This window comes from Chenopodium quinoa, unplaced genomic scaffold (assembly GCF_001683475.1).
Source record: "Chenopodium quinoa cultivar QQ74 unplaced genomic scaffold, ASM168347v1, whole genome shotgun sequence".
In the NCBI taxonomy this organism is placed as follows: Eukaryota; Viridiplantae; Streptophyta; class Magnoliopsida; order Caryophyllales; family Amaranthaceae; genus Chenopodium; species Chenopodium quinoa.
The window spans coordinates 1,030,903-1,041,395 of record NW_018742974.1 but is presented as its reverse complement, the minus strand read 5'-3'; the positions used below and the strand labels follow the sequence as shown (position 1 = coordinate 1,041,395).

Sequence of the window (10,493 nt, the reverse complement as noted above, 5' to 3'; positions counted from 1 at the left end):
TGAGTGATTCATGAACGAGCTTAATAATGAACGAGATTTTATAATAAACGAGCTTCGTACTTTTGAGATTTGAAAATCTCAAAAGTAGCATAATAATTATATCTTAATTACACCGTATAAACTTAATAATTAAATTAACAAATGTGAATAAATAAAAAAATTCATTAACATAAATAAACGACTAATTCTTAAAAATAAATAAACGAGTTGTTTGCAAAAATAAATAAACGAATAGGATTGCAGTATAAAGGTTTTTGACACAAATTGTAGCATGATATTACTAGTTAACAGTGCAAAATATAGGAAACACAATTTAGCATTGTCACATTTTTTTTAAGAAAGCATTGTCACATCATCACAACCTCAATTAGATCTTGTTACATCTTCTAAACATATAATTATATGTAAAAAAATTTAAAAAAAATATAAATTTTGCATGTCATCATTATCGCATCCACCTAAACTCTCTATCTTACCCCAACCACATACACCCACGTCGGTCAGAGGGAAAATTAAAAAAAATCGAAAAAAAATCAAAAGAAAACCGTCACAATTTTAAAACAAAAGGTCAATAAGTATTCCTCTCATAAACTGCCATTCACAATCCCCAATTTTCCAAAACCACTCTTCTCAACTAAAACCTCTCCAGCTTCACCATTAATATTCAACCTTCTTCAAACTCGAGCACAAGGTATTCTTTTTTAGTTTAGTTTAATCTGCTAATGTTTTTAATGTTGTTAATTATTGCATTTACAAAATTTATGGCATGATTATACCTAAAGACCAAAATTATGTACAAAATTTTGTCAAAAAATGTGTATTACAACATTCTTGTGAAATTTATTATAGGTTTAATAGAATTACCGCCATCGATTTGCTGTATTTTTTGTGCATAAATTGTGTATTTAGATTTCATTTCAATTTAGAATTCGATTCAGGAGTTTTACAGTGAATGAATTAACTCTGTTTTTTTTTTTAATTTCCATTTTTTTCGGTTTCGGTTATAGGTTACTTTTGTAGTTCATATCTTTAATTGCGTTAGTATAATTTTGTCATGTCTATTGAAAAAGTACAATGTCCAAATTTACCCCTTTAACATAAATAAACTGATTATTCAAATTTGCATTTTTTTTAATTTTGTTATGGTATATGTTTTTCAATTTAAAAAAAAAGATTCATATGTTGTTGATTTTGCTGTGTTTCCAATAAATGTATATTCTATTGTCTTGCACATGACAATAGTTTTACTCTACTTCTTTGGAAAATCAAAACTGTATTTATGCAACAGTACAAGTAGGTACATGTTCATTTTATTTAGGTCTTCAATTGCTAATGACACTAATTTTTGTACCGTTATGTATATACATCTTATGTTTTTGTTGGTCATGAGCCTTGGTATGTTTGGTGAATACTAGTTTGTTGACCTCTTAGAATGTTGGTGACTATCAATTTACTCTTGACAATAACAATGTAATTTTTTTTTTGTTTTTTTTTTTGGGAAATGACTTAAAACTTTGTATCTTAAGGTATATACATCTTATGTTTATGTAGGCAATGACCTTTTGGTATTTTGGTGAATACTAGTTTGTTGGCCTCTTAATTTTTGCATCTTTTAATATATATACAGTTCATCCATGTTTGTGTTGGCATTGACCAATTTATAATTATGGTGACTACCAATTTACCTTTGAAAGTCACACTGTATTTGGTTTTTTTTTTTGTTTGGCAATGACACTAATTTTTATATCTTTGGGTATATACATCTTATGTTTATATTGGCAATCACCTTTGGGTATGTTGGTGAATACTTATCATTCTTTAAAAGTAATGTTAGGGTATATACATCTTATGTTTGTATTGACAATGACATTTGGGTATGTTGGCGAATACCTGTTATTCTATAAAAGTAATGTCAACATGGTACTTCTTGTTGACAATAACCTATTAATATTATGGTTAATACATGATTTCATATACCAAAAAAAACATAGCACAATTTTTTCTTGGTATGGTCATTTAATTATCTTTGGCCCTTTTTTTCCTTTATGTGTTTTGTTTCTCACTATGCTACATTTATTTATTTATTTATTTTAGTTAATGGTTAGAGTGAAGCAATTAGCAAGGCCACAGAACCCGCATAACAGAACAGGGCAACATACAATCATTGGTCTTAAACCAACCAACTCTCCAAACACAAGGTCAAGAAGGCATGCTTCGGCCACTACTACCCCACTTTATCTTGCTACAAGGGATAGTAGAAGAGGCCAATGCAAACATCAACTGATGATGAAAGGTTCAAAGTCCTCCCTGTACCGTGAATTATACTTTTAAGACATTTGCAAAACGAAAAATCTGTGAAGGGAAACATGTAGACTTTGAGACCCTTGACTTAGCCCATGTTGATTATTTTTAAGAAAGTGGTTTACACACCAAGGATGGGACACGTTGCTTGCAGAAAATTACCCCATTATAACCCAACCTTGTTCGACAGTGCTACACTCACTTCGATCATGCAAACAAAGAAGATGGAGTAATATACACTTGGGTGAAGGGGAAGGAGATAAAGTTGGATGAAGCTACCTTGAGCAGTATCTTGAAGATTCCAATACAAGGGGTGCAAGCTAAGCTCCGGGGAAAAAATGGAGTACATAAACGGAATTTAATGTTGAGAAATGCCTCATTTTGTGCTTATGGAAGATGAATCTGGCAGAGATAAAAAGCCAGAAGTGTATGAACTACTGCTACAAACTCGACTTTTGCATTTGATTCTCTTCAAGTCCTTCCTTATGCGAAAGGGGACACTGTCCTCCTTGACATACCTAGACATGTTGGTCATGTACTTTGTCCTCGTCGCTATGAATATGAATATGCCGAGGATAATGATTAATTACATGAATACTGTTCAAAAGGGAACAAAGGAAGGGTTGTTCCTTCCTTATGGTATGTGGTTGACCAAGGTGTTTGAAAGATTTGAGGTCGACTTATCGGATGAAGTGGTGGAAAGTGGACCAAAACATCCATTTAACTCAAGTACAATTCATAATGCTTTGGGTTACAAATATGATATCGGCGATGAAAAGTGGGTAATTAAAGAGGTATCACGTGATCCTGTTCGAAAGCAGCAATGTGTAGAGGAAGAAGCGGCAATAGATGATTCTGCGGAAGATGGTAAAGGAAACCGTTATGCGTCATCCTTTGAAGCTGTCATGCGTGAGAGCAAGACTGTGCAAGAAATTCTTAAGCGCCTTAGATCGGATGTCTTCACTGATGCTGTTATGCTTGAGGTCCAAGAGATTGTACAGTCTCGAATAGATGCCCTTAATGAGAACTCAGGTATTTACTATCTTTATGTTTCATAATATGTAGAATTTCTGGCATTGTTGACCTTAATTTCATGTCTAATTACATGTGTAATTACATTTTATGTTGTTGTACGTTGCCAATTATATATTGTTATGTTAAGGTTTTCTCTGTTTTTTCATTGGTAATATATTTTATAATGTGGGGATATAACCTATATTGACGAATGCTTGTTACATTTTTATTTGTAAAACTATGGGTAATGACTAATTATATTTCAAGTTATTGACTTTTTATATTGTCCTTATGCTTAATTTTCTATGGACATTCTGGTAATGTTGACCTTAAAATCATATATGATCCTATATGTAATGACCTTAAAAGTTATATTACATTGCCTATTATGTTGTGATCGGGCTGTTCTATGTTTTGTCACTGGTGATTACCTGATTTTGGAAATTAACTATATTGATGAATGCATGATAAGAATTCTCTGTTTTAATATTGAACGGGTAATGACTAATTATTATTTGGGTCATTACCTGTATGATTTTGATGTTAATTTCAATTCTAGTGACATTCTGGTATTTTTTATTTTTAATTTAATCTCATGTAATGACCTTATACATAGTTGTATTGTAAATCATGTTTATGACCGTGTTGTTCTCTATTTTGGCATTGTTTTGACACACCTATTTTGTCATTTATATAATTGAACAAGTGCATTTTTTAGTGCACTTATATTGCTGAATTCTACATAACAAGTCTGTTTTGTATATTAATTGGTAATAACACGTATGTTTTTCGTGTTATTACCCATTTTAATTTATAGTATCAATTAAATACATTTAACCGAATTACATTTGTTCTTTGTTGGGAAGATGAAGATGTTGGTGACGATGAAAATGAAGGTGAGGGCGAAAACTCTAAGAGTGTACAAAAGGCTTCTCATGCACCTGTTGATGAAGATGATGATTCTGGAAATGAAAACTTCTACGATACTTAGGCTTCGTCTATGTATTTATGTATGCCAAAGAGCTATATACTATTATTGTTGTATTTCTGTTTTCTCAACTATGATCCTAAGACATTTTAAGTAGTAAATTGTTATGTGGGTACTAGCATGTATTTTGGCCCAATGTGGCGAAACTGTAATGGTGGCATGTCACATATTTAGTGTTTTTAATGTATGGTAACTAATTTCTACGTAATTAATTTCATTTTATGTTAAAGTACTTTATGTTCGTACTTTGAATTTTGAATTAGAAGCTCCCTATTTTCACAACCTTTACAGCATTAAAGGGTCTATATTAGGGGATTATTTTAAATATTAAAGGGTCTCTATCTATACCTGAATTTAATATTCCTTGTAAATTATTTTAAATAGTTAATTTTTAAAAGTTAGTTACCAATTAAATTTAATTAACATGTGTTACAATTGGAAACATATGAATTGATATCCCCATTTTATATGAGCTCAATTAGGATATGTAAATATTCCATTATATCTACAAAATATATTAGGTTAGTGATAATACAAGTACTGATACATAATAAGCCATTTTTCCTTTGATAACTCAATGTATTCAAGGAAATCAAGGCATATTTTTTAAAAAATTGTCATGAATTTGAATTAATGAATTAAATGATACGAAGTATTTTTTTTTTTAATATTATAACATAAATAAAAAAAGTAAAATAAATGATATTTAGAATTAACCAAATCCTCAACTAGTAATTCTGCAATGCATTTTATTCAATTATCTTCTTATACGACCACAAACATAGCCCATGAAATAACCAGTGCAAACAAAATCATAGATGTGTATGCAATATATCTGTTATTCTCCATGGTTGATTGACATAATTGGCTTTTCAAGTCACATATTTGTTCCTGAAATTGTGATTTTTTATCTTCAATTTGTTTAGCTTTATAGTTAGAGATTCAACTTCTTTCTCATTTGCATCCAATCTCTTTGACATCATCTCACACTCGACGCATCCACCGACACCATCATACAACCATTTGAAAAATCCACTGTCAGCCTCCTGCAATTTACAAAAATTAAATAAACCCTAATTGTTACTTGGAACTCTAATGAAAAATTATTATATTTAATCATATACATTAAAATTGAACCATAAATTACAAATGGGTTTAGAATAAGGTACCGGATATTAACCACAACCACAAAATTTCCTTCCCTTATTATGGTTAGGCTTGTTCACAGTTCGAATCTTAGAGAGAACTCCACATCCACATTTCACCATGCCCCCTCCAAAACTAGAAGATAAACCTCGAGAAATGGAATTTTGTGAATCCCCCATTTTTTTGGTGGGGTGTGTGTGTTTTTTTTTGTGTTAATTATAAGGTTGAGAGTATGTCAAGGATATAATTAAGCTTTTAAAAACTAACCTCCTAAAAACAAGGGCAGTCAGTTGTGTTAAATCGCATAAAGTATGACTAAATTCTTAGTTACAGTTCTTAAACGATTATGCCCATGTAATTTAGTAAAGGTTGATGATTTAATTACTTATATTGAAGTATATGCTTACATAATTAAAACAGCTAAAGTAGATGTATAATTCACCTTTGATATTAAACCTTATCTTGGTAACATATAAAATGTGATTTGTCTAGTGAAGGCCAAATTCATATCCACCATCAATTAATAATATAACAAAATATTAATAAATGAACAAATAATATTTGGTAATGTCCAACGTAACATATGGTCATATCCAATAACTTATAGAAATGTTCCTTACAGGTAAAGTCCAATATGTAGTTCTGGTCATTACATTTATGACAAATATATTGGAAACGCGAACCTCCAAAAAAACAAAGGGCGGTTAGTTGAAATTTTGAAAATTTAATTTCATTTGAAAAACTCAATGCATAAATAAATTGAAAAGGATATCGTGTCACTGCTGTCTTTTGATAAACATATAATGTGCTTTATCTAAACATTTTTGTGTTATTACCTGTGTTTTATATGTCTCTTCTTCTACAGCTAAGGTTCATTTGAATAACAATTTAGTACTTAGACATTGGGCCTTAAACAACATAACATTATCATTGGGTATAAATCATATGTGAAAAATATATCAATATAACCCAAAATGTTAAATTGCATAAAGTATGACTAAATTCTTAGTTACATTTCTTAAACGATTATGCCCATGGAATTTTCTAAAGGTTGATGTTTTGATAGGTTATGTTTTAATTACTTATATTGAAGGATATGCTTACATAATTAAAACAACTAAAGTTGATGTATAATTCATCTTTGATATCAAACCTTATCTTGGTAACATATAAAATGTGATTTTGTCTAATGAAGGCCAAATTCATATTAACCATCAATGAATAATATAACAAAATATTAATAAATGAACAAACAGTAGTTGGTAATGTCCAAAGTAACATATAGTCGTAGCCAAGAACTTATAGAAATGTTCCTTACAAATAATGTCCAATATGTATTTCCATTCATTCAAGAGTAGAAAAACTCAATTTGGCACCGGTTCAAACCCCCCTAAGACACCGGTTTTGAACCGTTAATAATTTGGGGGTGCCAATTCATCAAAAAAATGCCACTGGTTAAAAATCGGTGGCAATATTTAATATTGGCACCGATTAACCGGTGCTATAATTGATTTTTGGCACCGGTTAACCGGTGCCATAACTATTTCTTTTTTTGTATTAACGTCAATTGGCACCGGTTAACGAGTGCCATTTCAATTTTTTTTTTTAGTTTGCTTTTTCCATAATCAACATATAATCAGTGAATTCACAGCTTTGTCTCAAAAAATATAAGCAAAACACCATAAAAAAGAATAATTGAATATGAAATACAATCAGAATTATGTATCATTAAATTGTTATTTTACAATACAAAAAAATAAATAAATTACAACATCAAAAAAAAAAAAATTACAACATCGAAGAAAAAAAATTACAACATCGAAATTAAAATTCCAAAATCAACACCTTGATTCTTCACCTGCATCAATTAAAACACCGAAATTAATAAAACTCACAATAAACTAAAAAAACCTCCATGATTCATGAACTCAAATTTTTTTTTTTAAAAAAAAACCCATAAATCACGAAAAATAAACCCCGAAAATCACGAAAAATAAAATCAACCGAGGAAATAATAACAAAAAAAACCTAGAAATCACGAAAATTAAACCCAGAATATCAAGGAAATTTAAATCAACCCAGAAAATAGTACTCGTAATAAAAAAAAAAACCCAGAAACCCCAAACATAAACCCAGAAAATAAACCCAGAAATCACGAAAATAAAAAATAAAAGAAAAATCCCAAAAACGCATGCATTAACCCTAAGTAAGCGATTATTTTAACCGAAAATTAACCCAGAAAAATCAAATTGAAATCCGAAAATCGATTTAAATTGATTAATGAAACCCAGAAAAATCGAATTAAAATCCAAAATCAAACCCAAAAATAACCCCAAAAAACACATGTAAGAACCCAGAAAAATCGATTAATCAAACCCAAAATTAAACCAAAAAAAAAAATTAAACCAACTTTGATTAAACTCGGTGTTGTTCGTGGTCTTCATGGTGGTCTTGGGTGTTGGACTTGGTGGTGGTCTTCGTGGTCATCTTCGGTGGTGTTCGTGGAAACGAAAGAGAAGGGGATGAGAATCGGGAAGAACGAAAGAGAAAAAGAAAGAGAGATAGGGGAGACGAGGACGGAGACTTGGTGCCGGTAGTGGTGAGATGAGGGAGCAGGACAGGAGATCTAGATAGGGAGAGGAGAGAGAAGGAGAGAGAGGAGAGGAGGTCAAGAGAGAGAAATGAGGAGGGAGGCCGAGTAGTGTTTTGAGATAGGGTTTAAGGGTATATAAGGGGTTTTTTTATACAGAATGCCACCGGTTCGGTTCAAACCGGTGGGAATAATGTAATGGTTTTCCACTGGTTTGAACCGAACCGGTGGCAAAAACCTCTTCTAAAAGACCCGCCTAATTTTACCCATGTTTTCCCCACCGGTCCTGCCAATGAAATCCAATCTGCGGGCACATGCCTATGTGTATAACCGGTGGCATTAAGGCGGTGCCATTCTTCTTATTTCACCTAGTGATTACATTTATGACAAATATATTGGAAGCTAACCTTCGAAAACAAAGGGCGGTCAGTTGAAAATTTTGAAATTTGAATTTAATTTGAAAATTTACACACATAAATTAATTGAAAAAGATACCGCGTCACTGCTATTTTTTTCTGAATATATTATATGCTTTCTCCTAAACATTGTTGTGTCATTACCTGTTTTTTTTTTGTTTTTTTTTTATTTATTTATATTTTTTTACAGCTAAGGTTCATTTGAATAACAATTTAGTACTTGGACAATGGGCCTTAAACAACATTACATTATCATTAGGTATAAATCATACTTCCTCCGTTTTTATTTTATTGCACATTAGGACTTTTACACTATTCACTTAATCTTCTTTGACCATCATTTGTGATTTATACATTAGGGAAAATATAGTCATGTGAGATCTAGTTAGATTCTTATCGAACTCTACTTTTCAAATATCAAATTTTTATAAAAGTATAATTGAAGATATTAATAGCTAAAGTAATGCATTGGCAAGCGTGAAATCCCTTATGGTGCAATAAAAAAAATAACGGAGGAAGTATATGGAAAATATATCAATGTAATCCATAATGTTAAATCGCATAAAGTATGACTAAATTCTTATTTACAATTCTAAAGTTTGATGTTTTAATTATTTAGTCATAAAGTATGACTAAATCGCATAAATTATGCCCATGGAATTTTCTAAAGGTTGATTTTTTGATTACTTATAGTCGAAGATAAGTGGATGTTTTAATTACTTATATTAAAGTATATGCTTACAGAATTAAAACCGCTATAGTAGATGTATAAGTAATCATTCATATCAAACCTTAGCTTGGTAGCATATAAAATGTGATTTGTGTAGTTAAGACCAAAGTTATATTTACTATCAATTAATAATATAACAAAATATTAATGAATTAAAAAGCAGTATTTGGTAATGTCCAAAATAACGTGTGGTCGTAACCAATAACTTATGGAGATGTTTTCCTACAGGTAATGTCCAATATGCAGTTCTGGTAATTACATATACACAAGCAGATTTAAATTAACATATGCGTTTTTTTTTTATCAAATTGGTTGCGCAAACAAATTGCATCGGTTTCTTCTTAGAACTTCCTGTAGAACCCAGATTATGGAAAACTTTAAAATTTTGATTTTGATTGCATAAAACCATTTATTTCGCATCAATTGTTGGACTTTGTACAATAAAAACCAATTATTCAAGGATTAAAAATCAATATCGAAATTCAAGAAAATGTTAAAAATCAATAAAAAAACCAATATCGAAATTCGAGAAAATGTAAATTTTGAATTTCCTGTTTGAATCCGGCCATGTCTTTGATGTCAATCGTTGCACAATCACGACTAAAGGAAACAGAACATTAATTACATGTTAGATTGAACCGTAGATAAAGGACATTGAATAAGCATGAAGAACACGAAGAACAATGAAGAACAAAAAAAAAAAAAAAGATTTTCAAAATATAGAAATATATTTTTCAGAAAATAGAAATGTATTTTAAATAGTAAAAATTAAAAAAAAAGGGGTTTGACCAACTATTTTAAGAAAAGTAAGATTAGCCAATCACATTGAAGAATAGTAATGGTCATAAAAGAGAGTGACCACATTAGAATTTTCATTTTCAGATACTAAATATTGACAACTATTTTAAACAAATAATATCTACTTAAGCCGTGCAACGCACATATTAAACTAGTATCGAATAAAAAGAGCAAAAAATTAATTTACTATATCATTTTTTATTACAATTAAGTAACTTTTGAAGTCAAGTACTTTATAATTTTATAAATTTTAAATCAGTGATTATAACAAACCAATCCTAAATCAAATAAATCAAAAGTTTTCTAATTATAACAAGATTATATATTTTTCATTTATTAATCATCTCATCTGTTGAGTCCCTTAGGTTTTGAATGATGGTTTTGAATGATGACAAACAGCTATGGGAAACAGGTTTTAATAAGTGTTGAAAACAGTTGGTTGGAACCAGCTATAATAGAACACTGTTTTCCTAGATAAGTTATTGATTATATGAGTTATCTATTGAACTA

At 30.3% G+C, this 10,493-nt stretch overlaps 1 long non-coding RNA gene across 1 annotated transcript; it reads right to left on the bottom strand.

Annotated features, from left to right (window-relative positions):
* Positions 1–7,144: 7,144 nt before the first annotated feature.
* Positions 7,145–8,217, bottom strand: LOC110729227. Its single transcript, XR_002512854.1, has 2 exons — positions 7,860–8,217; positions 7,145–7,307 (listed from the first exon to the last, which is right to left on the bottom strand). It is a non-coding gene; the product is annotated as an uncharacterized LOC110729227 (long non-coding RNA).
* Positions 8,218–10,493: the final 2,276 nt, after the last annotated feature.